The sequence below is a fragment of the Nicotiana tomentosiformis genome, chromosome 6 (genome assembly GCF_000390325.3).
Source record: "Nicotiana tomentosiformis chromosome 6, ASM39032v3, whole genome shotgun sequence".
Taxonomy (NCBI): Eukaryota; Viridiplantae; Streptophyta; class Magnoliopsida; order Solanales; family Solanaceae; genus Nicotiana; species Nicotiana tomentosiformis.
Window position 1 is genome coordinate 111,673,898 of NC_090817.1, and position 6,795 is coordinate 111,680,692.

Here is a 6,795-nt window from a genome sequence, read left to right on the forward strand (position 1 = left end):
CATGATTAATTGATATTCTTTTCTTCTTATTAATTTATTTAACCATAACAAATTGATATGATTTGGTGTATAACTATTAACTATTACTATATGGCTAAGTTTTACAATTTTTATTCTAAATTTTGTAAAATCTAAAAAAAGGTTTCTCGAACATTTTAACTACAGTAACCTTTTAAAGTAACTGCTAATTGTTTCAGTGAAAAACACAGTAGTTGTACGCCCAATCGCACAATCACAAAGAGAATCCGTCGCCCATGGCCGGAAGATTGAGTCACACAGCTTCACGTATTTTGGGGTGGGAATGGAATCGTGGCACGCGCTTCCACCTCCTCTCATCGAACACGCTCCGGCATGGGCCTTCCCGTCGGCAAACACATCGTGCATGACAAGCCCGTAATGCTCCTTCTAAAAAATCTCCACACATATAGTAGAGTAGCTTTTTAAGTTCCATTTTCGTGGAATTCCATTCAATTACCTAATCTTATGCTAACTATTTTCGTGGATATTATTATAGCTTCCGGTGAATGATGAACTTGTGTGGGACAATGGGACTCCTTTTTCCGAACCTCATATCGATCGTATAGCAGACACTGTCGGAAAGGTAAGATCTTTTAAAAGTCAAATAAACATTCTAAATTTCAGTTAATTCAAATTTTGTCATAGAAAATAGAACGGAGAGACTATTGTCTATTTACAATTTTAGTTTTTTTTGTTAGTCAGATTAATTATTAGGTGTCATGTTTAATGACAGTTTGAGGCGTTGGCTTGGCTATGCGGTGGGTTGAGCTTTTTTGTATGAAACAAACCAATTAACAGCCAAACCAACTAGCTATATTGATTCCCTAAATGGAATTACAATCAACTGGAAATTGCAAGGAAATAGTAAAAGGATAGCTGCAGGATAACGGAAGGGATGAGAAGATAGAAATACACCATACAAGAAGGAGATGAGAAGTACAGAGCTTTTCACATAACATTTGCCTAATCCAGTAATCCTCATAACCCAGACGATAACCCCTTTTATTCACTTTGTCATGTGCTTTTTTAACCTGGATCCCAGACAAATCTCTTGTTGGGCTTTCTAATTCTTGGACCTCTTCGCGGTTTAGCCCCTGGTCCAACAGCCTCTGTCCAAATAACTACCCCATAAATATTATTTGAGTTATTTTGGTTCACAACAAACTGTTAGCTGTTTGGAACGACAAAGACACCAAAATCCCGTTTGTATTATCCAACTGAAGATACTTTTGTATTTGCTGATATTAGTTACTACATCTATCTTTGGTTGAGGGTTTGAGTTGTATTGAAAAATCTGTACCTCTTGAATCTGATCTGGTTGGTGCCTTTGAGAGAACTGTCATCAGCTCATTGTGTTAGATATATTCTATAGGTTTGAAGCGACACAGTCATGTGTTGTTAGTTTGTTACTGATACGGGGGGCTTTACTTATTGAATTACTTTGTTACTAGTGAATTCACTCCCTCTATTTGATTTTGTGATCTTTTACTGAAAGTAGTTTTGACTTTAGAAACTTGAAAGCTTTAATTGCACAAAAGTTTATAATTATGTAGTCATTATTACACGCACAAGAGTTTGTAGGCTTACTGTCATTAGTTAATGTCATAACAGAAGTTTCATTCTAGAAACTAAAGATGAGAGGTTACAAAATAGACTAAATAGTTCCTCTCTATTGGTATGATGTACCAGTATAACACAGACTTAGATCTTTTGGTTGTCCCACAAAGTTCCATAATTTGAAGTGAATCTGTCTGAAGTGCAAAACGGATACTGAGCTGTGCATATTTGTTATTGTATGCTAAATTGAGTTTGTTTTTTTTCTTTTCAAGTGCAGACAATGGTTTTAAAGGTTTCGGTTTCAGCGTGAGGGGAATGATGTGAAAGATTTCCCCAGAGAGAATTCTTTGAATTGCATCACCCTTTATCTTTTGAAAAGTACAGAAAATTCTGGTTTTATTATGGACCAACTGATGATGAAATAGATAAGAATATTTTTGGTTGACCAGAAGCTATAAAAGATTGCGGAGGGAAGGGTGTGTAGAATAGTGCTCTGCAGGTGTTTATGAATTGGCAACGTCCCTTTAGTACGTATAATCAGTGTTATCAAAGGCGAAGAGCCTAAAAATGTTATAAGGCACGTTGGGGCTTTAAGCGCAAAGCGCAAATAAAGCGTGAACTTTAATGAAAAAATGCGCAACTGGAGAAAAAGTAAAAATATGTATATGTAGTTTAAGACCAAAAACTATAAGCATGAATAACAAATATATGGACAAAAAAATTCCGATAAAGTGAAATATCAATTGTTTAGTGTCGCATTTTCAGAATTACATTCATTGGCAAGAAAAGGTATGCCTTAGAGCCTTGATGCGACACTGAAGCGCCCGTAAAGCGAGACGAAGCACTCAACATGTTTTGAGTCTCGCTTCAAGACTTAAAGTGCGCCTTTGATAACACTGTTACGTATCATAGTGGTTTTCGGGGTCTTTCATCACCCCACTCTTTCTGGCAAAAGCTCCATCGTCTTCAGGGTACTACTTTGGCTATGAGCACAGCCTATCATCCTCAAACGGATGGGCAGTCTGAGGCTCTGAATAAATGTGTAGAACAATACCTTCAGTGTTATGTGGCTGATTCTCCAAAATATCGGGTAGGCATGCTACCTTGGGCAGAATACTGGTATAACACTTCATTCCAGACTTCAGCGGGGATGTCACCTTTTCAAGCGCTATATGATCGTGAACCTCCAACTCTCGCTCGCTATACTCAACGTAGCATATCTCATGACCTTGTTGAGGCATACTTCCTTCACAAAGATGAGGTTCTGGAGAAGCTTAAGGGAAATTTGTTACAAGCCCAACATCGTATGAAAAAGTTTGTTGATCGCAAGAGGACTTAGGTCACATTGCAAGTCGGGGATTGGGCTTATGTTAAGCTTCAGCCATACCGTCAACATTGACTGCGTCTTCAGACGCCGCACAAGCTGGAACGCAAATACTTTGGGCCCTTTAAGGTTTTGAAACAGATTGGACCTGTTGCGTACAAGTTGGAATTGCCGGCAGCTGCACAGATTCATCATGTGTTTCATATTTCAGTGCTTAAGAGATGTGTGGGATCCCAAGATCAACAGGTTACGCCACTGCATTTACGCGACACTACCCCATCACAGGATAATCCGAACCTTGAGGACAAGGTTCTTTTCGGGGACGGAGGTAATGTTATGAACACTTCTGATGCCCAATCCGCTATCCTAGTCAGCAGCCACGTCATGGATCCTCAAGGAACTGGAAACGTGAGGCGTAACACGAGAATTTGAAAAATGCCAAAAGCTCTAACTGATTTTGTTTGGCATCTAGGGCAGAGAACACGTGAGCAGGAGCAAATTCTAGAAGAACAACAACTATAAATAAGAAAGTAGTTGTTGAAATAGGATAGACTTAAATCATGAGTGATCTCTGATTTCCTCTCATCCCCCTTCTGTATCTGTTCTTCTCACCTCCCTTCTGGTCTATATCTTTAGATACTAATCAGTGTTTTAAAAGGCGTTATCGGGGCAAGCCCTGGGGCGAGGCGCACCAAAAACGCCCCGAGGCGATGGTGTGGGGCAAAAGTCTCAAGAGGCGTACGCTCGGCAATTCGGGGCGTAAGCCCTAGAGACTTTTTCAAATTAAAATAAAATTTGTTGAATAAGTCCTTTATATAATTCCTAAATTTTCAAAAGTCAGCTTGGTAATTACTCAAAAAGTCCAAAAAGGAACTCAAATGTATTAAATTTAAAAGTCAAGACCTTTTTTATTGATTGAAGCCCTAATTCGTGGTCTTTCCCAATTCTTTATCTTGTCCACTAGTCTGCTAATATCTCCCAAAAGCAACAAATAAAGTTTTTACAAATACAAAGAGAACTCAATTCTCCTTCATAACAGCAAGTTCAAAATTTAAATTGTATGTTAATCATCCTTTTTGTTTCTCCATATAGAAAACTTTATTCTTTTAGACTCAAGTTACTCGTGCTTATAAGTAGCGTATAATAGATTGTTTTGACTAATTTTTTGTGAGGATGAACCGCATATATATATATATATATATATATATATATATATATATATATATATATATATATATTACATATTTATAGTTTTCTTCAATTTTTATGCAATTTTACATATTTATAAATATTTACTGTCATTATATTATTTTATAAAATATTAAAAATTAAATACTTATGGGGCTTACGCCTCGCTGAGGCATATGTAAAACGTTTCATCTTACGCCCACGCCTTTTAAAACACTGATACTAATTTGTCTCAGTAATTCCATTATTGAGTATTGAGTTTGCTACCTAGATCAGTAATTGAGTTGATTATTGTCATATAGAGGAGTTGGGTTTACTAGTTGTCTATTGTTTACTCTCTCTTCTGGTAGGCGTAAACTTTTCGCCAATTGTCTCTGAATGCATACCCTGGGCTTTTTAATGATGTTTTGATCAGTTTAAAAAAAAAAAAAAAAGAAGAAGAAGATGAAAAAATGTCTGTTAACCTGTTTTGAAGAAAAGCAACTGGATAGCAGACAAACTATAAAATGTATGACTTAGAAGGACTTGGCAAATGTAGATAATTGAAAGGAGGGAAGCAAACGTAGACTTGGACTGACTTGAAATTTCCAACCAATCCTTCTTGGACTAGCAAATTATAACAGAAAAATGAAAGAAAAAAAAAAGAAAAAAAGAAAAGAAAAAACACTTGGTTAAACTAAAATAAATACTGCATTCTCATTGAGATTTGCTCCACAACCATATTAGGGGAGGTATCAGCTCTGGTATAGTTGTCACTATCCAAGCCCAATTGTCAAGGTATTATTTGCTTCGGCCTGACCCATATTGGCCACCTTAAGACTTTAAGGTCTTATGGTTTTGTCCATTGGGCCTTAACCCCAAATACGCCAACAATTGAGTCAAGAACTCACCCTTGTATAACCTCTAACTCTCTCCTCTTATTTTGATATAGGATTTTTCTAAGACAAACTTCACAGTAACCCCTTTCGAGTTCAACTGCTCGTTGTCCGTGGGGTATGACAGTTTTAGATGACTAGAAAAAAATATACAAATATCTTTTAATTGCAATTAGCACTCTATAATTGGAATGAGTAGAATGGATTTCGGTACTTCAAATATTAAAATTAAAATGAAAAAAATACTTGTCTCTGTTTGAGTCGAGGTATTGAAAATCATGGCCTGGACTTCTGTTTGGAGCTTTGGTTCCAAAATTTTAAAATAAAAACCTGTCTTTACACATGCCATAAGATGGCACTAATACATATCTATAGTGATAGAAGATGATCTTGGAACCTAAATGTGGTCTTTTTAGACTCAAATGACTGAAATGAGTGAAAACAAAATAATGTGACCAAACTATATATAGCGTCCTTTAAAAGGGCGCTATACATGAAGTTGATTAGACTGGCATGTATAACGCAGTTTATTAAGACACTATATGTATAGCGCCTTAATAAACTGCGCTATACCCCTTCAAATATTCGTCCCTTCTCTTTTCCCCCGTTACAGAACCAAAACAACCCCTCCCCCCCATTTTTAAAATCAAACCAGCGAACCCCCCCCCCCCCATTAACGACCCAAAAAATTCGAGTGGACCCTCCCACAAAAAGTAAAGATTATTGGTCGCACATCCTAGCTAAGCTTTCTCTCGTTGTGGGTTGCTCGTTTCGGCCGATTCAAATCTTCAACTTTCCAAAAAACATAAATCGAGGTATTCCAATTTAGTTTTTGTCGAAACTAGTATAAAAAATGCATATTAGTTGTTTTAAATGTGTTTTATGTTGTTTTGTATTTTTTTTTTACGATTAAACTGGTATGTTATTTTTATCCGGACTAAGATATTAGTGTGCTAAAAAGATATGTAAAAATTGAGATATCATTATTATTTGTTCAAAAAAATGTTAATAAGTTACTTTTTACTGTTGTATATGTATTTTCGTGAATGTTTTGTGATTAAATATATTTGTTATTTTTATCTGGTTTAGATTATTTATTTGCTCAAAGACTAGTAATATAGTGCCCTTTTAGCGTAGTAAAATGTAGTGCCTTTTAGCGTAGTATCCCTTTAGTTATTGAAATTAATTATTTAAGTATCTCTTATACCCAAAAATACGTCAAAATAGCTGATAGATCAAACACAAACTCTGTCCAATTTAGTTCAACGATCGTAAGAAAATAAATGAGAAAACAACAATATTTTCTGGATATCTTGGTGCAACTGGGCCTCAAATATCGAGCATGTAACCCATATGTGAATACTTAATAATTAAATCTTGTATAATTATAAAAATTAATTATTTAATTTACAAACAAACATATAAAATTATAAAACTAACATGCAAAATAATAAAACTAACACATACAAGAATTCAGGATATCTTGGTGCTACTGAGCCTCAAATATCGGGCCTAGAACCCATATGTGAATACTTAATAACTTTTATAATCTTGTATAATTCTAAAAATTAATTATTTAATTTACAAACAAACATATAAAATTATAAAACTAATATATAAAAAAATAAAACTAACACATACAAGAATTCAGGATATCTTGGTGCTACTGGGCCTCAAATATCGAGCCTGGAACCCATATGTGAATACTTAATAATTTTTATAACCCATAACGTAGTATTTAACCGCGCTATCCTATTACATACGGGACTAGGACTATATATATATATATATATATATATATATATATATATATATATATATATATATATTCAC

General features: G+C 35.1%; 1 long non-coding RNA gene across 1 annotated transcript; it reads left to right on the forward strand.

Moving 5' to 3' along the window:
- The first annotated feature begins 204 nt into the window (after positions 1 to 204).
- LOC104109012 (uncharacterized) lies at positions 205 to 1,580 on the forward strand. The gene is made up of 3 exons (XR_011408796.1): positions 205 to 393; positions 515 to 601; positions 752 to 1,580. It is a non-coding gene; the product is annotated as an uncharacterized lncRNA (long non-coding RNA).
- The last annotated feature ends 5,215 nt before the right edge of the window (positions 1,581 to 6,795 follow it).